At 43.8% G+C, this 20,503-nt stretch overlaps 1 protein-coding gene across 4 annotated transcripts in view; it reads left to right on the forward strand.

Moving 5' to 3' along the window:
- The first annotated feature begins 11,281 nt into the window (after positions 1 to 11,281).
- LOC107150034 (contactin-4) overlaps positions 11,282 to 20,503 on the forward strand; it is an 874,282-nt gene continuing 865,060 nt past the window's right edge. For 2 of the 4 annotated variants that reach the window (XM_048787027.1, XM_048787030.1), the window contains exon 1: positions 11,283 to 11,532. The gene's annotated coding sequence lies outside the window, so the exon portion shown is untranslated. Of the gene's footprint in view, positions 11,533 to 12,567; positions 12,726 to 20,503 lie in introns of all 4 variants that reach the window. The other 2 variants (XM_048787028.1, XM_048787029.1) reach the window with 2 other exon arrangements.

Genomic DNA, 20,503 nt, shown 5'->3' on the forward strand with positions numbered 1-20,503 from the left:
AGAAGCTGGTGTGGGAGAGAGAGGCTTGTGGAAAGCCGGTGGTGGCAGTTGAGGCTCTGAGGATTTTTCCTGAGAGGTTGTTTTGTTTGGCGTGTGTGGTTCTAAAAATAAAGTTAGTTTCTTTTGACAAGTGGCTCCTGATTGTGCCCAGCCAGACTGCGGCAATGCCCAGCTAAGCCCTGCATCTTTAATATAAAAATAAAATATATATTTAATATATCATAAGTCCTGCATCTTAAGTATGTATATATTAAATATAAATATATTATATTATAACTAAATATTATATTATAATATATAATATTATGTTATATTATAACTATATATTATATGATAACTAAATATAAATATATTACAAGCCCTGCATCTTTAATATATATATGCAGGGCTTGTAATATATTTATATTTAGTTGCAAATGAATGTAATTATATTTAGTTTTTAGGTGGTGCCGGGGATCAAGCCCAGTGTCTCTCACATGCTAGGCAAGCGCTCTACCACTGAGCCACAGCCTCAGCCCCAGCCTAGCATCCTTTATCTATTACTCTCCCATCTCTCTGTCTTTCCCAAACCTTAACTATCTTCAAATCCACTTTCCTTCTCTATGGATTTCTCCATTCTGGACATTTCACATGAATGGAATCATATAAGATCTGATCTTTTGACTCCTTCTTTAAGTTAGTATCACGTCTCCAAGTTTTCTGGCCAAATATTCACTTTTATGAACATATCACTCTTTTTTTTCTTTACTGGTTCCTAATTGGATGGTTACTTGGGTAGTTTTCACTTTTTCTGGCTCTCATGAATAGTGTTGCTATGAATCTTCATGGACAAGCCGCATTTCATTTATTGTACCTTTCCACACCATAAATGCCATTTGGTTCGGTTGGAATAATTGCTATCACTTTATTGACCTTCATTAATTGAGATGAGGGTGTCATCAGGTGCACCCCCATTTCTTTTTTTAATTTTTAGTTGTCAATGGACCTTTATTTGATTCATTTATATGTGGTGCTGAGGATCGAACCCAGTGCCTCACTAAACCAGGCAAGCACTCTACCACCGAACCTACCTGATATTTTCGTTATTTTTATTTTGTTTTTGTTTTATTTTGTTATTGTTTTATTTTGTTATTTTTTTATTTTGTTATTGTTTTGTTTTATTTTGTTATTGTTATTTTTAGTATTAGGGGCTACATTTTTCTGCTACTTTGCACACCATGATTTTTTGTTGCAACCTAGATATTTTAAGTGAGACATTCTCACAACCCTGTAGTGGTGTTTATTGTGTGTTCTCTTCCTGGGCCACTCTACTGGAGTTCATTTCCTTATAGCGTGAGTGCCCTGCTCTTGCTTCTCGAGATATCCAGGGGCATGTGCAGTGTCCTGCGGTGACAGTGGTTTTTAGGGTGACTCTTCTGTTCTTTTTCTCAAAACTACCCCCAGCTTCTGAGCTCTTCTAATTACCTCCAGATGAATCTATTGTTTCGAATAATGCCTTGGGGCAGACATTGCTTCCCATAGGAGACAGACAATTACATTTGGACTCCTTTCTGGGGTGGGTTTTGAGATCAGTGCTTGCTTCTGTCCTGACCCCAGCTCTCTTTCCTTCTGCGTTTCTATGCTAAGCTTACTGGACTGTGGTTTATATCCTCTCTCTCTCTCTCTCAGGCAGCTAAACATCCTGTTCCTAATCACTTTGCATAAAAACCTCTATTGCGTTTGACAGCACCCTTAGGATTGAATTTCCCCCAGGCTCTGTTGCAAGTGAAGTCACTTTTATTCTTGTGACCTGCCTCTCTCCCCGGATAAAATCTCTGAGCCATGACTTTGGAACCTCTCTGGGGTCAGCAATATGCTTCTCCCTGAGCGACATCTTTCATTGGGGGGGGGGGATCTCAGTGCGGGCAGTGAGCTCTAGTAATCAAGCCTTGATGTGGAATCTCCCACTTTTCAAATGAGTTGGGGATGAGGGCAATCTGGGCTGTATAATTTTTAGCCAGTCTCTGTGCCAGAGACAACCTCTGCACCTTGAATAGGACCCAGGTGGAAGAAGGGAGCCCTGTCTTCTTACTACCTAGTGTCTGGAACAGGTGCTTGTGAGTAAGAAAAAAAAATGCTAAAACCCTTCCTCTTCCAGAAAGATGCCAGATTTGGGGTAAGGAGACCTGGCTTCTTGGCCTCACCTACCCAGATTAGATTCTCTCATGCTGACCTGAGGGAGGAGGAGAGGTCATGGTTCAAATGCCACATGGCTATTTTTACAGAATTTCACTGGATTTTCTTGGATAAATGTTGTATCTTCTGATGTATTCCTCTACGACCACGAGAGACTTTAATATCTGACTCTCTAATAACTTTGATCTCCAGTTATGCTTATTCTGCTGGGGAGGGGACTTGTTATGGCTTTTATATGAGGGGTCCCCCAAAAGCTCACGTGTGAGACAATGCAAGAAGGTTCAGAGGTGAAATTGTGCATTATGAGAGCCTTAACCCAATATGTGGATTAATCCACTCATATGGATTAACTGGGTGGTAACAATAGGTAAGGGTGTGGCTGGAGCAGGTGGGTCACTGGGGGTATGCCTTTGGGGTTGATATTCTGTCCCTGGTGAGCAGAGCTCTCTCTGCTTCCTGGTAGTCATGTCCTGAACTGCTATCCTCCTCCATAACCTGCTGCAGTCCGGCTGCAGCAAAATAACCGGGGGGGTGACGAGCAACTTGTGAAGATTGATACAGCAGGAGTGGGAGCCGTTTATTGTAGGACAGGAGGGGTATATATACATTCCACACAGCTTATCTAATTAGCATAAACTAGATACAGCAGTCAACCAATCAGGAGTCTCCACACTTAATGGCTCGCTGGCGTTACTTCACAAACCACTCCCTCTGGCAAAATGCCAGGCGCCATCCTGACTTGTTTACAGACTCTAACAATAACCCTTCCACCATGATGTTCTCTCTGCCTCGTCTGAGGCTGAGAGCCATGGAGCTCACTGTCTATGGACTAAGACTTCTGAAGCTGTTATCCAAAATAAACTTTTTCCTCTTCTGCATAGTTCTCCTCAGTTCTTTTGGCCACAGGGATGAAAGCTGACTGAAACGACCTCCTTACCTTGCCATTCTGGAAGCCAGAACTTCTGAAAACATACCTTTAACAATATGACATCAAAGATAGAAATGTGAAGAAGGAGTAATAAATTCGATGCTATGAGGATGTCAGATATCGTCTATGTTTCCAAATATAAGTGGAATGCGGGAGAAATATTTACAACAAATAAAAGTTTCCTTACTGAAAACTTTGACAAATATCTAGAATACCTATGAATGCTGAATACATGAATAAAGAACCCCAACTGGCAATTAATAAAATACCTCCAACACAAAAACATATAAAATATTTAACCTGAGTCGTGATAAAAGGGAATGGGGGACACTTGACATCCAGCAGTTAGAAATGATATAAAGAACCAGAAAAATATACTGTGATGAGACAAATAAATTGGTACGTACTTTGGCAAAGTGAATAAACATTTAAAATGTGCATAACTTTCCCGTGTTGCATTTTTTTAAATTTTAGAATGGCACATAGTTTGAGGTGTAGCTTTTGGCTGTGTAAGTATATGCCTGAATGGGTTGATTTTCACCTCTAATTATTATTATTTCTTAATATTTTTGTTTTGCTAATCAGGAATATACATTCTGGAGGTAGCGAGCTAGCATCTGTCAAGTTCTTATCAGATGTCCATATGAGAGAGGCCATTAGTTTTTTTTGTGTGTGCCAGGGATTGAACGCAGGGGTGCTAAACCCCTGAGCCACATCCCCAACCATTTTTTCATACTTTATTTAGAGACAAGATCTTGCTGAGTTGCTTAGGGCCTCACTAAATTGCTGAGGCTGGCTTTGAACTCATGATCCTCCTGCCTCAGACTCCTGAGCCACAGGAATTACAGGCATGTGACACTGTGCCCAGCGGAATCCATTAATTTTATTTATCACCAATGATAGAGCCTTGGTTAATTGGCACAGTTGAAGATATTGGTTATAACAACTGGCAAATTTTCATTTTCACTGCTAAAATGAATGGGATTGAAGACCTGGGTTTGGCTAGAAATAGCACACAATGAGTTTGGCCCTTACAGAGCATAGTGTGAGAATCTGGTGGTTCTGAGAGCCTATTTGGTTGGGAATGGTGCTCTGTGCTTTTGATTCCAACCAACCAGTTTTTTGTGTTGAACAACTTTCAGAGGATTTTGTTACCTGACCCTGACCAACCCTTTTAACCAAATCCTGGTCTTTCACTACTGTTGCATCTGCCTGAAGGGTGTCTTTCCTTCCAAGGGGTATTGGAAAACCTGTAAAGAGATTTATTAAGCCTACAGTTCAAATTACTGCTTTTTTTTAAAAATAAGTGTCTGTTTTTTTTTTCCTTGCATATGCAGAAATTAACCATTGTCTTCTTTTATTATAATTTGCTACATTATTTTTTCAGGGCGGGTGCAGGGATTGAATTTAGGGTCACTGGACCACTGAGCCACATTCCCAGCCCTGGTTTGTATTTTATTTAGAGACAGGATCTCACTGAGTTGCTTAGCACCTTGCTCTTGCTGAGGCTGGCTTTGAACTAGCCATCCTCCTGCCTCAGCCTCCTGAGCCACTGGGATTTTAGGCATATACTACCATGCCTGGCCTACTTTTAAATTTTTATTTTATATATTTATTTATTTATTTACTTCAGTACCAGGGATTGAACCTAGGAGCAATTAATCACTATGCCACATCCCCCAGTGGATAAAATTCTTTTTATATTTTATTTAGAGTCAGGGTCTCACTGAGTTGCTTGAGGTCTTGCTAAATTGCTAAGGGTGGCTTTGAACTTGTGATCCTCCTACCTCAGCCTCTGGAGCCAAAATAGGATTATAGGCCTGACACACTGCACCCGGCTTGGTATATTATTTTGAGAACCTGAGAAATGAGGCTTAGAGCCTTCACCTGTCTTTAATTGTTGGAGATTATCAATGTGTACCAAAAAAGAACGAGACAATTGAGTAAAACCACTATACCGTACTGACTCGGTAGTTCAAATTCTATGGGATTTATACTCAGGAAACAATTAATGGTATGTGTAAATTTTAACTTTGCCGTGTTTACCAAAGAGCTGTTTATCATAGCAGAACACAAACAGTTTACATGTTCAACAACAGAGAATTGATCGAGTGATTCGTAGTATATTCTAAAAATGGAATATTAAGCAGCTTTAAAGTTAAAATCGGGGCATAGAAAAGCTAGTGAGAGGATAAAATTGGGACGTCCTGGGTGTGGACAAAATGGTATTAAAACAGCATATTCGAAATGAAAAGAAGGAAACACATAATTACGGTGTGTGCATGGAGTGTCACTTGTTTCGGATACAATTGAAAGATAGGTGATTCGATGTATTCTCTAATATTTGCTCTTTCATCTCCCAATACGGGGCCTTGAAAAAGTGTGTTCTGTGGATCACCTGCTTCAAAATCACTTGGCTGGTGTGCAAAAAAGCACAGACCCAAGTCCCATAGCTGGTTTATACGAGCAGAGTATTTAGGGAGGCTCCCTAGTTATCTGCTGCTGTTTCACCAATTACCCTAAAACATGGAGACTGCAAACAACACACTTTAATTTCTGCACGTTATTTATAGGTCTGGGATCGACGCAGGTACCGGTCAGTGCTTCCTGGGTCATTCTGCTGAGACTCTGTCATGATCTTGACATCAAGCTGTTGGCCAGTGATCCAATCACCCCAAACTTCACTGGGACTGGAGAATTTGCTTCCGAGAAACCCACATAGCTTTTGGTAAGTCGGAGAATCTTCTGCTGTACCCATTTGCAAGATGACTAGCAGACTTTGGTTATCTGGCACATGGGTCTTCCAGAGACTGCCCGGGAAGTCTTCACAGCGTGGTAGCAGATGACTTGAGTCAGATTTTCCTAACATGGAAGCCAGAGTCTTTGCGTAACCTCATCTTTGGAAGTGACATCCATCATTTCAGGGTTTCAGTAACAGTGAATCAATAAGTCTAGCCAACATTTAACCCAGGAAATAAATAAGGGCATGAATACCAGAAGGCATGGATCATTAAGGGCCCACCTTATAAGTCTCATCACATGGGCTGACACCCTGGAATCAGCAATTTCATCATATCCTCAAAGATTCATATACAACCCCTTTATTTTCAAAGTCCCATTAATAGACTCAATTTTCAATGTCTCATTGGTGCATAGACTTCGATTTCTATTTGTATCTCATCTAAGAATATGCTATTCTTGGTGGCAGTGTTCTTAATTTATTTCCTTCTTTTTACTTTTTTTTTTTAAATAAAACAGGGTTTATTTTAAAATGGGTAACACGGTCTTCTCCCAGGAGAGAGAAGAGAAGGGGGGCATTGCTGGTATCCTGGTATCCCAAGAAGTGAGGGGGTTTGGCGTGTTTTATACACCCTAGATTTTCTTGGTTTCCCTGTTCTCTTCCCCCTTATCTCTCTCCTTCCTGAGCATGTGATTAGGTCCAGGAGATGCTCAGGTAGGATGGGCTCAGGGGCCAAGGTCGAGTGACCTGGGTACATCACCCTGATTTTCTGAATTTCTAGAAGTATACACTTTTTACTTTACTAAACTCTTCTTCTTTACCCTTAACTTTACATGTGTTCTCCAAACTCTCCAGTTTGTGAAAAAGTGAATGAAGTAGAAGGTTGCTCAGAAACTGCATGCCAAATCCACTTTAGAAATAACCAAACAGCGAATCTGGTGTCCAACAAACCCAAGAAGCCCTTATAATCGTAGTCAATATTTTATCTGCAGAAGACAGATTGTTAAAAAGTGTATGTCTTCGTCACAATCATGTATTTTAAATGAAGACTGCAAACAACACACTTTAATTTCTCCACGTTACTTATAGGTCTGGGATCTACATAGGTACTGGTCAGTGCATTTACAAATTGAGTACTTGTAAATGGAATCACACATCGACGGGTGGGTGCGGCTGGCCTTTAGAGACAACCTTTGAGATAGCTGATATTCATTGCTTAAAGATTCCACCTTTGCAAATATGCCTACTTGGCAAAATGTGTTTGTAACCCCAAAGTCAATACTGAAAGCATGCATTTAGACCCTCACAGACACAGAGAGGTGCTCAGAGGACACCCAGGGAGCAGTTAGAAGTCCGAGTCTCCCTATTGCACCTGTTCCCAGTTGAGGTCAATCAAGGTCATGCTCAGCCTTCTTATTTCAGCTCTTATCCTGCCAAGAAGTCTTCTTTGTGCAGGATATTTATTGTGTCCCCCCCACCACTTTGGAATTTCTGTGTCTTTTGGGGTGGTAACTTTGCTATTTTAAGTGAACCAAGGCATAGTGTTGGAGAGCTGTCTAGTGTCTCCAAGCACTTGTGTGACATGCCTTATATAGAAAACAGGTGTTGGATGAGCTGTGCTGGACCAGGGGTGTGGTGTTGCTGACCCACCTTCAAGGTTCATGAACCAACCATATCCATTAGGTAGGGCATCTTTATCAGAAGACATAAAACAAGGGGTGTGTGTTGATAGGTTAATAAAAACCTTGTCACCAGGCCCGCTTTAAGGAACCTAACCCTCTATTTTCCTCTGGAAGCAATTCAGTGTTAGGAACACCTTTAGAAGAACATATCCACTGAGAACAATAAAAATCGGCTCTGAATACTTTTGCAAAGTAAAGCCCTCTGGGGGCTATTCTCTTTTTATGAGTTTTGTATAAAGAATCCAATGAAATCTGGAAAAAAAAGTTTGAAGGGAAGAACAGAGTGATTGATTCCTAATTCCACCTTACCACACTTCAATTCGCTGGGACCTGTTCATAAAGGAATCTTGGCTGGGGTGTCAGGCGGCTAGTTTACTTTTGACTCTTTCTGTCAGTCTGTGTCACAACCTTCATGCCAATTAACTGTGCTTTTGTGTGCTAATTCTCATTATCTCACCATGAGGCGTTATTGTTCCCACGTCCTTTAGTTTGAAGCTCAAGAGTCAATCAGTCACCTAAAACAATGGCGTCTGAAAGAGTCCTTCTCTGAGTCCCATTTTACTGTATTCCATTTTAAATCTGAACATGAAGCTCCCAGGAACATAAATCTTTATAAAAATATGGCCTTGTCCATTGTTGGTCGAAGCAACGTGGAAGTTATGTTTTAAAGACAGGGATGGGACAGCCAGGATGGTTTGGAGGTGAAGAATCTATTCAGGCACCTCATATATTTTGAGAAACTAATTATAAAATGTATGTATTTTTATCCGAGTCACCTCTGCCATCGGTTCACCTTATCCAAGTCATTTAGAACCAAGAGGGTGGTATTTATGAAATTTTTAAAAATCCCCCCGGATGCCAGGAATAAGGAGAAAATCAAATCAAATCAGATATGGTCAGAAGAGACATATTTCTTTTCCTGGGATGCTCTTTTCTTTCCCCTCCTCTTATATTAAATCCACACCTGCCAAATCCCCAGGATGAGTGCAGAAGGCACAAGAAGGGGGAGAGGGGCACACTGGTGCCCTTTCTGAAGCTGGCAGAACTGTTGCATGCTGAGTAAAATCTGCCTGAATGTACTCCGTCCCTGTCTCCAAAAAGTCAAAAGCATTTTCTGCGTTGATTTCCCTTAAGAGTTATCAGACCTCATTCAGACGGGTTTAATGAGTGTAAGAGGTGACCTTGTGTCCAAATAGGTAGTGCCATATTAAAAGACCTGGGAGTACAAATCTCACCTATTTGTACACATAGTTATTCTGGAGGGTGGGATGGTGGGGGGGGGTTATTACAACGTAATTCATTCACACACTAATACAGAGTGGAGTCCCGGAGACTCTGGGTGCAGGGGTATTGAATTTGCTGCTGGCAGCGTTAATTGATTCATTGGGAACCTTTCTCCCCTGAGAATCCCAATCCCAGGTTCCCTGAGCAAGCCACTGATACATGGCCAGGGTCCCCCGGATATATGTCCAGACACACACGTGTGAAGATGTTGTGAAGCCATCTCCTGGCTGGGGCAAATCCTCTTAGGAACACTCCCCACTCCTGAGAGCTTCAGGGAGAAGCTTGCTTTCTTGGCAGAGGTGGCCTTGGAGCATCTTTCTTCCCTGCAGGATGGAAAAAATGGGACTGGATTATTTGTTGCGTTTTCCAAGGAGATTCTGTTCTTTCTGGGGGGAAATGTTGGGGAGCTATACTGATCAGGCTTGGCATTTGATCAGTGGGGGCATATTGGTCAAATGAAAAAAAAATGCCTCCCAACTGAATGTCTTACTGACATCCCTTCAATACGACCCAGATCTGTCTCTCCAGATATTCAATGTCTGTGTGCCTCACGACACAGTCACTGGGGAGCAGATTCTTAGTATGGGTCACGCTTAGTTTCCCGGTACCTGCAAGAATACCATGTTCTGCATATAGTAAAGATGAAAGGGAAGAATGAAGACAGAATATTTTTGTCTGAAATTGAGGAACACGATTAAGAGCATTGGCTTGAAATCTTCCTAGAACTTTGAAAAGTGCATCAGTCTCTGATCCCATTGGGAGAACATGACAGTCTCTCTTCGGAATTTTGAAATTTTGCTGAGAGTCTGAATGTGCTCATGCTATGTGCGTGTACAAAGGAATGTTTTCTGGAGAACTCCTGGCTGGTTACTTTTTGTTATGTGTGTACACATACATGAAACTATATATAGACCTGTTTACTTTCAATGGGCTAGTTGCAGAAAAAGGATCTGGAAAAATCTCAGCACAAGTAGTGTAAGTCACAGACAGATCAAATAGGAGCACAAAGCCCTTCAGAGGGAGTGAAAGCCATTCATTTTAAGCAGTTATTTACCATAGAAAGCACATCACAAATATTCCTATTTTATAACAGTGCCTGTATTAGAGAACAAAATGCAGAAGGGGGGGTGCATACAGTATCCGAGTTTAAGTAATTCAAAAACCTGGGAAGTTGGGGGGAACTTCTTTTCTTTAGCATTTAAATCTTTGCACCCTTGGAAGACACAGAATATCAAGTGGTGAAATTTTTGATACCACAATACCTATCAGCAAGTCTGGGTAGGCTCACTTGTCAAAAATCAATTATGTTTAAAAAAAAAAAGAAGAAGAAGACCAAACAAAACCGAATTCAACACTGTGCAGCCTGGCCCCCAGCTGCTGTATGTGTTTGGGGGGAGCTGAGTATTTGTTTGCTTACTGTGGTAGTTTAAAAATAGTTTTCCAGTTAACATCTTTTCCACATAATGGAGATGTCAGGGTAGGTTTACATGATTGTGTAAATGGTCAGAACTTGTTTATGTAGTCCGGAACTACTGAGAGCTGAGCAGGGAAACTGGGGGTTCGGCAAAGCCCCTGGGGGCTTTTTCTCTGGGAGACAAACGCAGGCTCTCTTGAGGTTGCTGGAAAAGATGAGTTAGACTGAGCTGGCTTTCCTCTGCCTGTCAGACTCGCTTTGCACAGGGCTGGTGAGGGGCCGGATCATCGCTGCCAACCTCTACTGTTACCCTGAGGTTTGGAATTGGAGTGAAGGGAGCGCTTTCTCCCCAGAAACGGTAGATGCAGGCTGGAGAAGGACCATGGTAACGTCATTATTCCCTGCACATGCTTTTGAATAACAAGCCTTTTAATGTGCCCACACACCACAAATTGATCCTTGGGCTTCTGTCTCCTTGCGACGTCTCCTCTTCCCTACACACATTGCAGCCTGAAAGCACACTGCAATAGGGTGACAGGTGCAGGTCGGTAAGGCTGTCTGGCCAATGTCCTCTGCCTAAGGACAGGCAGATACAAAAAAAAAAAAAAAATCTTTCAAAAGCCCCCCTCTTTCTCGGCTTCAGTGCCATCCGCCCACACCCAACCTGTACTCAGCAATTCTCAGCCCAGAAGCACAAGTATTTGTTTCCCCTTAATGATCCCCCGAAATCCGCGTCTCCGGAAAGCCCGAGGTTTTGGGTACCTCCTCAGGTCGCGCCTCCTGCGCCCCAATACTCATAGGAAGGACATCCCGCCGGTGTATCCCTGGTTGATACACCCTTTATGATACCTCTATAGGAACCAGGCTAATAGTCTCCACGGGCCTGAGGATCAGGTAAAGCTCCCTCTGCCAGTTTCGTGCGTGGGGACCCGGGGGCCGCCTCCCCACTGCAGGGCCGGGCAGGTGCTGCGCCCTGCGCGCGCCTCCCGGAGCCGCGCACTGAGCATGCCCAGCTCTGCCACGCGCGGCTCCCGCCCTCCCCGGCCCTCGCCCCCTCCCCGCGCGCCTTTCCCTCAGAGCGCGCAGGCAGCCGGTTTGAAGAACTCTGGTGCGCCAGGTTTTTGGAGCCGCCGGGAGCGCAGGGAGGGAGAGGAGCGCNAGGAGCGCGACACCAGACAGCACGGGGTTCAACACCGGGATTGGTCGCAAGTAGGGAGCTTTCGCCACTACACCGGGACCCTCGGACTGTGCCTGCACCGCGCTCTGGAGAGGCTGTCCTCCGCTCTCGGCGCGGAGCTCAGGTGCTGAGGTAAGTGGCCAGCGAGCAGCCAGCCGGGCTCCAGCGAACCAGGCATCCAAGCTCCCCGGTTTTTGAGTAAAGGGCTGCGTCCTCTCCAGCTGCGGGAGGGAGACAGGGCTACTCAGGGTTCCGAGTCCTGCAGGGCTGGACAGGGGCTGTGGAGCTCCACCGCCCTGAGCCGGCCAGCGCAGCAGGGTCCGGCCGGCAAGGCGCTGAGCTCCCTGACCCTGGGTAGAGGCAGGGCCCCGACGACGCCTCAGTCACCCCACGGCGACCCTTCTTCTCTCCTTTTTAGTCTGAAAATAAGTTTGTTATGCTGCAAGGCAACCACAAAATAAGGAGCCTAGAGCCTGGAATGTTCCGGGAACTGTAAAACGAGAGCACTTCCAACTGCCCTCTCCACACGCCCTGGCCCCCGTGCGCCCCCAGGTTCTAGACCGGGGCTTCCTTCTGGTGTGGGTTCCCGGGGTTTGCTCCGAAGACAGCCCACTAGAAAGGATAGCGAACTTGAGCTGAGGTGCTGAGGTTCCAGGGATTTGGACCTAAGGGAATCTGATTTCCGTGGCTGAGGTAGAAGCAGACACTCATTTGGGGAGCGCCAGCGGCCGTGCCAGGCTGGGTGCTCAGCGCGGGGATTGCGCGGCCAGCCGCATCTACCAGGTCCGTGCTCTCTCGTGGAGGCTGCTTGGTTTTTCTCCCCAGTCTGTGCGGAAGGAGCTTGTTGGGGTGACATCTATTTCCAACAACTTCTGGGGTGGGGGGTGATTTTCAGTTTCTTTTAAGAGGCAAAGACAACCAACCGCCTGCTCTCCTCTTCCAGTACCCAGACAGCCGCGAGATGTGCGCCAGGCGCCCCGCAGACACTAACCCGCTAGCTCTCCTTCTCCAACAGGGGGTGGTGGGGGCGACTGAAAACCTTGGTTTGTGCCTGGTGTGTGTACATTTTACTATTAATGAAAGGCGTGGAGGTGGGGGTAGGAGGCTGTGGGCTCCTGGATCTCTAGGAACCAGTCAGGGAGTCTGATGCATGAACACATTTTGCAGCACCGAGGAGATCTGCGAGGAGGCGGCTTCGCGCAACGGGAAGATAAGGTGTTAGATTGCTGGCACTGCTGTCTCCAGAATTGAAGCAAAAGGCTTGAGGTTGTGTAGGGCGACCGAATGTGACCCATCACCTTGGATGTGTGTTCTGCGTGCAAGAGGTTGGCTGGGATCTTGGGGTACATGGGAGGTTGATTTGTAAGGAGGAGTCCCTGCGAGCAAAGCTCCTGCAACTTTTTCTAGTTTTCCTACTGGAATCAACATAGGGGCGGGGACATGTTTTTCAGAAAAAAAAAAAATTGTCATTTAATTGCATGGGAAGCTCCTGCAGTTTGCTGCGTTGGGAGCTGGGAATCTCAAGGAATAACAGCCACATAACTCATTTGTTTGGACACTACTTAGGATAATTTGGAATGTGCTTTTATTTTTGCAGGTTGAAATTTATGGTTTCTGTTCTTCAGGGAGTATAAGGTAGGAGCTTAAAGACTGGATTTCCCCTTTAAATAGGTCCAGCTAGCAGCATTTCAAGTAGAACTGATTAGCAACTCTTTATGTCTGTGCCCAGGTGGGCGAAAAAAAGAAGTGTGTCATGGAGCAGGCAGCTAGAGGTGGTTTTGGTGCCATTCTTGAGGAGATTCACATTTCACCTCATACATTTATTCTTGCTGTCTTCCTTTTGATTTCATTCAAGACTGTGGAAATCTCCACTATGGGGTTGTGGGAGTTAGATAAGATTGGCAGGGATCAAAAAAACCCAAGTTCTGTGAGAATATTACTTTTTTGGCTACCTCGTAAAAAAGGCTATTGATTTTGTACGTTGTTTGTTTAAACTGACTTCACCTGCCCTGTCTGGTTGAGGAAAGATCATGATGATAAATCTCATTATTTTTTTTTTCAGTGTGGATCCTGCCAGTTGGCTAGCAAGCATGGAAAATAAATAATAAATAAAAATTGACCTTTTGAATTGGGAGTTAAAATGCTAAGAGACTTTACCGGTTGCTTAAAGCTTTAGGTGAGAGCCATGTGGACATTTTAACTGAGGTAATTTTTTTTGTTTTTTTTTTTGTAATTTGCAGTCTGTGAAACCCCTTTCAGTTGGTGCCTGGTGTGTATATTTTACACACCTTGGAAGACCTTCAGTGCAATTGGGAGTGAGCTTAGCCCCTCTTCCCTTGCTCACTTCATATTGACAGGTGATTGAGTGATAAGAGAACAGAACTTAAATACTGTTGGATTTTGTTTTTCAATCATCTCCTTTTTTTTTTTTAACTTCTATTTCTGTTCAGAAGTAGGTCTTCTGATTTTTTTTTTTCCTTCTAAGCACTCAATCTTTTGGTGCAGATTCTTCTGAAAGGTTCTCAGGATATCCATTAGTTCAATTTAGGTCTTACAAAATAAAAGGAACCTAAATAAACTTCGCCGTTCAAAACTCCCCTTTGTAATTTCGACTTTTCCAAGTTTATCTGCTAATGGTTTTAATGTGTCGGATGCCTCTTTGTTATCGGGAAAGAAGTGGGACCTAACATACATTAGTTCTAATCTCTCTTCTTCAACCTTCTGTGAACTCTTGCTATTATAGGATTTCCACTGAATGGATCTGTTTCATGGGATGTCTCCACACTGAAGTGGAGGAGTTTTTAGTTTTAAAAATTTTTTTTTGTTGTTTTCTGTAAAGCAGTATCTTGAGTCTAATGAACAGGGCAGGATTTATTCCCATGACTTATTGGTTTTTCACTCTCTTTTCTTATTTACTATCAGAAGAAAATTCGATCACACATCAATAAAATGTATAAACTAAAGGCATCTACTGATATCTGGTACACAACTTATAAAACACACACAGTGAGCGGGAAAGTAAAAGACAAGTAAAGCAAAAATAAGAAAGTTCTAATGTTTTTATGTATTCCCATGGATGGTTTTGTCCTGCCCCTTGCGGGGGCGGGGGGCTCTGCTTTGGATACCACAGGTAGCTCCAGGTTTTTTGTTTTTTTTTTTGACCTTTCTTTCCTTATCTTGGTTCTGCCATTTATTATCTCTGATCCTGTAGCCAGTTGCAAAATTGCTAGCAATCTGTCTCCTGTAACAGGTGGCTTGAGAGTGTTTCTGTCCTGACTACGGGTGGCTGGAATTAGGTATAAGAGATGAATGCACTCGGGAGGGGTCATCATGGCTGTCACAAAGTGGACACACAGCTGAAGGATATGGAGTTCTAAAGACTGAAGCACCAGTGGCAAGAAGGTCACAAAGGAGGGACAAAAGGGCACGTTTGGTGCTGTGCACCCTTGGGCAGAGGAGGGCAGGATCATAGACACCTGGATCCAGATTTGGCCTCATGCTGATGGCCTTCACAGTATCCCGCAAGTTAATTCCATAGCCCTAATATCCTTAGCTGTAAAATTGAGACAAGATCTATCTCAAGGTGTGGCCATAGGGGTTGGGTAGGAGAGGATAGGTAAAGAACTTGGTTGTGTTAGACTGGCTACCTTATTAGCCATAATAACAAATAAGCCCCCAAAGTATACTGCCTCCTATGTGGAATTCATTTATTTCTCACTCATGTAAATTCCCTCACGCGGGTGATGGTAGAAGCATTCATGGAAGATTCAGTTTGATCCATGATGCACCTTTGTCCTCTCCAGGGTGACCACCTGCTAGCCTGCATGAACTCATTGGAGGGCGAAAGACTTGGAGGATGTTAATTGCTCCCACCTGCAAGTGGTGCATTCACTTTGGCTTGTGTGCTGTTGTTGGCTGGAACTCAGTTCTATGGGGGTGTATCAGAAGGAAGGCTGGGAAATATAGTCCAGCTGAATATTTATGTATGTAGCCAGTATTTTTTTTTTCCAGCATTCTCTGACATTGTGTTCCCATGTGTGACATTGCCTCTATGCTCAATATATGTTCCTTCCCATTCTTCCCCTAACTACTGGTAGAAAAAAATGGCATATATATATATATATATATATATATATATATATATATATGGCAGTACTTACTTAAACTATGGAAGTATGTTTTCCTCTTGCCTATATAAAAACATTGCCAAAATAATTTTTTTTAAAAATCCTAAAGAAGAAAAAGTTCACGTCTCATCTAAAACATATAGAGTGCAGTTCGATATGATATAAGAGGATGTTGAATATGGTCTAGAATCAGGAGCAGATATTTGAATTAGGACCACCCCCACCCCCAAAGCCCTGTACTAATTTGGTTTCTGATACACACACTGTCAGCATCTGTGTCCAGCACGGTCACCCTTCTCTTAAGCTTCTGTTACCAACAGCCCTGTGCTGCCTTTTTCCTGTGACTGTATGTGAAGATGAATTTTCCTCTTCCGTTCTCAGCAATAAGTAAATATCCTTTCTGATAAGACCGCAGCTAAAACAGCCTCTCCTAGCTTCGCTTCTGATCAAAGGCATTACTTTTCATATATCTCCAACCTCCCCCAAAGGAAAACCTCCCCTCTCTTGTCCTCTCAGCTTTGCCAAACTTTTTTTTCTTTCTTCTTCTTTTCTTAAAGTATTTCCTGCATGATTGAAGGGACCTATCTCCTTCACCCTCGGAGGATCTTCTAAAAGAAAATGGTGTCTCTGGTTCTTGTCCTGTGGTCTGGCTTGCATTAGAAGATCTTCTTCCTCTCCCACCGCCTGTTATTTTTTCCTCTTTGGTAAACATAATGATTTACCTACCGTTTGGGTTTCCAGTGACGGCAGAGAAAATGTGCAGCAGCCACTGGTGAGAATGGACCTTTTGTCAAGACGGTTGGGGCATCCTCACGGTTAATTCAGATAAACTCCCAGCGTGGGTTGCCGTATATTCTGTATGCTTAGGAAGCACCTCTTTCCCCCAGGGCCCCCTGTTCATTTGCTCTTGATTTCGAAAGAAATCTCCTTTATTTATTTATTTTTTCTTAAACTCTCTTCCTTTTTCCCTCACTTCCATGCCGTGTGTGTGTGTGTGTGTGTGTGTGTGTGTTGCTAGGAATGCAATTCAGGGCCTTGTGCATGCTAGCCAAGTGCCCTACCACCCACTACAGCCAGCCCGTGCCTGTGTCCTCTTCAAGCCCCTACTTGTGATTTCGTGGGCTTGGAGAGAGAAGAGGGTTTTAACATAACTTCTATCATATTTCCAGACTCCTAAGAAGCCAGATTCCATTTTGTCTTGAGACAGGTGAACTGTCTGTTATAGCCAGGTGCTATAACAGAGGGATTCTAAATACTCAGTGAGTTGAATTAATTTTCCACTGCTTACTCCTGTGTGGTGGTCCAGGCTGAAGCCATCGTTCCTGACCTGGTGACTCTCCAAGGGGTCACTCAAGGAATGGAGTCCTTCGAAAGCCTGTGGCTTGGTCTCCTCGAAGTCCCTGGAGTCATCATCTTTCAGCCAAGGTACAGGGTGTGAGAACGAGAAGGTACAGGGTGTGCAGAGAAGCCTCTCTTGGGTGGTTATAGACCCAGCCTGGGAAGGGGCTACCTGAGCTCCCACCCATATTGTCCTTGGGCTGAACTGTCACCTGGACTTTCTTTGCGCTGAGGGGCAGTTGAGAAGCAGAGTCCAGCTGCATACCCTGGAAGAAAGGGAAATGTGTTTGGGAAAAATACCCAACAGGTTCCCTTTGAGTTCAGGAGAGATTTCCAGATGTGTCTCCATTTCCCTCTGGAGGTATGGAGAGGGGAGGGCATGGATCCTAGCACTTGGCCTGATAAATATGCATTCCCTGTCTTCCTTTGATCTTTGACCTTTAGTATGGTCCCATTCTTAGGGCAGATGATCTGGGTGAGATTCCATCTCCAGCCGGCTGACCTGGGGGTTTGACGGCTCCGAATTCATGAACTGCCCTTTGGGCTGGATTTTTATCGCTTCAAGTCCATCCTGACTCATTAGGTGAAGAAGCAAAAAAGAGGAAAGAATTCTGGATAGAAATGGGAGGAGGGTCTTTTTGTGTTTGTGTTTTCCCTTTCAACTCACATGATGCATCCTTAGGTTCTAGGCTGGGCAGCAATTCACTGGCCTGTCATGAGTTAGATTCTCAGTCAAGACCCTTTGGCCACCCGCTACCCGGGCAGGTAGGTGTGTCAGTCCATCCTAACGCTGAGGGTCTTGTCTTCTCAAAGTTTTGTTCTCTTCCTAAAGTTATGGAGGAGAAATGTAAAAGGACACATTCAGGCTTTTTTTCCCCTCTTCCAAGGGGGACTCTGGTTCTTAGATGACACTTTCCAAACTCATTTCCCCATCCCCTGTCCCTCCCAGGGTTACGGCTCAGCTGTACCAATCTTCCCAGACAGGACCCAGGGGTTCCCAAGATGCTGGACATTGACTTTTACAACCCAGGAAAATCCTCAGCCATCTGGGACAAGTGTCTCCCCTACCTCCCACGGTGACCTTGCTTCTGTTGTGCACGACTCCCGTGAGTGACATAACGAGTGGGTTTCTTGCGACAAGTGGGTAAGAGCTTGAAAACCGGAGTCAGACAGAGTTCTGACCAGTGTAGACCCGTTTCCCTACCAGCTGGGTGATTGTGGGTGAGCTAACTTGCTTTTCCAAGTTTCAGTTGTATCCTCTGTAGAATGGGCTCAGATGCATTCTGTAGGATGGTTCAGACGCTGAGAAGATGTCATCAATCAGGTGATTTTTTGTCTGGAGACGCCTCTGTGAAATGATATGTGCCTATAGACACGGGGATTTGTGAAGATGGTGGATAAGGAGAACACTGGGTAAATCCCAGGAAGTCTGCAACAAACAGCTCTGTTGTTGATTGTTGTCAATCACCTTTACATCTCTCTTGCCTAACCATGGCTGCTGGAAACATCACTAAATCCAGAATACAGGTTCATGGAGCGCTGATCATCCCAGTCTGTGACCAGAGGAGCCAGCAGGTCATCAAGAGTGACCAGGAAATGTTGGCAATAGTCCTTCAATGTGTGAAACTTAACTTTGCATGGATCGACTATATATGGGTTCCTTTTTTTCTAGACAAGGTTAGATTTTTTTTTCCCCTTGCTTCCTAAGCCAGAGTTAACAATTTTCATGTTTTTTGGAAAGATAAATAAATGATTTCTCCTATGGGGGCGACATCCATTTCATCTCATAACCTTTCCTGTGCCTATTGGCCACTATCAATTACATAAGGGTGGAGGGCTTGGGGGAGGAACTTTCAATTCATGGGGTAAATATGGGTTAGGATGGTAGGACCATGGGCTGACTCCCTAGTGATCTCGAGTTTAAAAATAACATATGCATACCCTTTGTTCTCACCACACCAAACTGACCTGTTTACCTTGAGGCTGAGCTTTTGTACGGAGAGGTATTGTGCCCTGACAGCTGTATTAATAGAAATCCAGAGTATTCCTGTTGCCTGTGCCTTTTCATGGAAAAAGATTTCATGGAAATTTCCAGCAAGGACAGGTGCTTCACGTGGGCGTCTGATGAGACGGGTCCGTTTTTGGAAGAGAGGGAAATCAAACAAAAAATACGATATGACTTAAACCGCCCCTTCTGTTCTAGGAGGCTTGATTCTGGGCACTTGCCACTGTTTTCGCGTTCTGTGAATTTGCTTTATCGTCGGTATTAGGATAGCTTTTCACCCACCAAATGTAAATACGAATGTTGGTGTCTTTGGCGACTCATTTGATTAGCTGTTAGCTGGCTATTGATTCTAGACTTTGTGCAGATTAGTGAATTAATTGGGGATTCCAAGCCCTATGCTCACTGTATTTAATTTCGGCAATGACATTCGTTATAGAAACATTGATAATTTAAATCACACACCCAACTCCTAGTAAAAAGTAAAGTATGAACACGGTTATCTAAGAATTCTCGGATGTCAGTGATTGTAAATAGTGGTTTGTCTTTAATACATAAACATTTTTTTTAATGGAAATCTTTGAAGGATCTATTTCTTTCTTGCTTTGACAAGTGACTAAATATAATTTACTTCTGGGTGACACTGAGTCACTAGAGCCTAGACCTTTCAATGAAATTGGCCCTGAATTCGAATCCTTGTTCTTACCCAGCTATGGGATCTCAAACACATTCTCACCTTTTCTGAGGTAGTTTTGTAAATCTCAACAGTGACGTTCATCATGCCTGTAGCTCACAGAGGTGTTGCAACTGTTAAATGTTATACACTTAAGAGTTTAGTACAGTGTGCCTGGCACATGCTAAATACCAAGTAAATTAGTGCTTTTGTGTATCTTTGCAACTTATACAGAACAGAGGGTGTGTATTCCGTCTATTTTACGGAATGAAGAAATGTTTATATCATAGAATGCTTTTTTTTTTTTTTAACATTTGTCAAAGCCATGAATGTTGGCCAGGCTCTGTGGCTCATGCCTGTAATCCCAGTGGCTCTGGAGGCTGAGGCAGGAAGATCCTGAGTTCAGAGCCAGCCTCAGCAACTCAGGGAGGCAGTAAGCAACTCAGTGAGACCCTGTCTATAAATAAAATGCAAAATAGGGCTGGGGTTGAGTGCCCCAAAATTCTATCCCCAGTACCAACCGCCCCCCAAGAAAAAAACAAAAACCAACCAAACAAAAAAAGATGGCTGTTGCTCCAGTCCTGTGACAGGGGGTTGTGCAACAGAATACCACTGTGTGGCTGAGACATTGTTACCTAAGCTGGAGATGCTCATCTGCTCTCTGATACCTGTCAGATGGTCATAGATAATACCTGGTTTGGGTGAAGTAGCTTTTTCTATTTGCTGTCCTTGGAAAAGATGAAATTCAAGTATACTTGCTGTTCAGACTGTGTTCATGGTAGAGTCTGAGTAAGGCTAGGGAGGACCTTTCCCCCCCCCCACCCCCCCCCACCCCGATTTGGGTGAGAAAATCGCAGTTGGGATGCTTCTCATCCATTCCCACCAAGTCTCGGCTTCACTTTTCTCTCCTTCTTGACTGAGTGACTGAGTGTCAAGATATGACCACACTAGAGCAGAAAAAGA

The sequence above is a fragment of the Marmota marmota genome, unplaced genomic scaffold (assembly GCF_001458135.2).
Source record: "Marmota marmota marmota unplaced genomic scaffold, marMar, whole genome shotgun sequence".
Taxonomy (NCBI): Eukaryota; Metazoa; Chordata; class Mammalia; order Rodentia; family Sciuridae; genus Marmota; species Marmota marmota.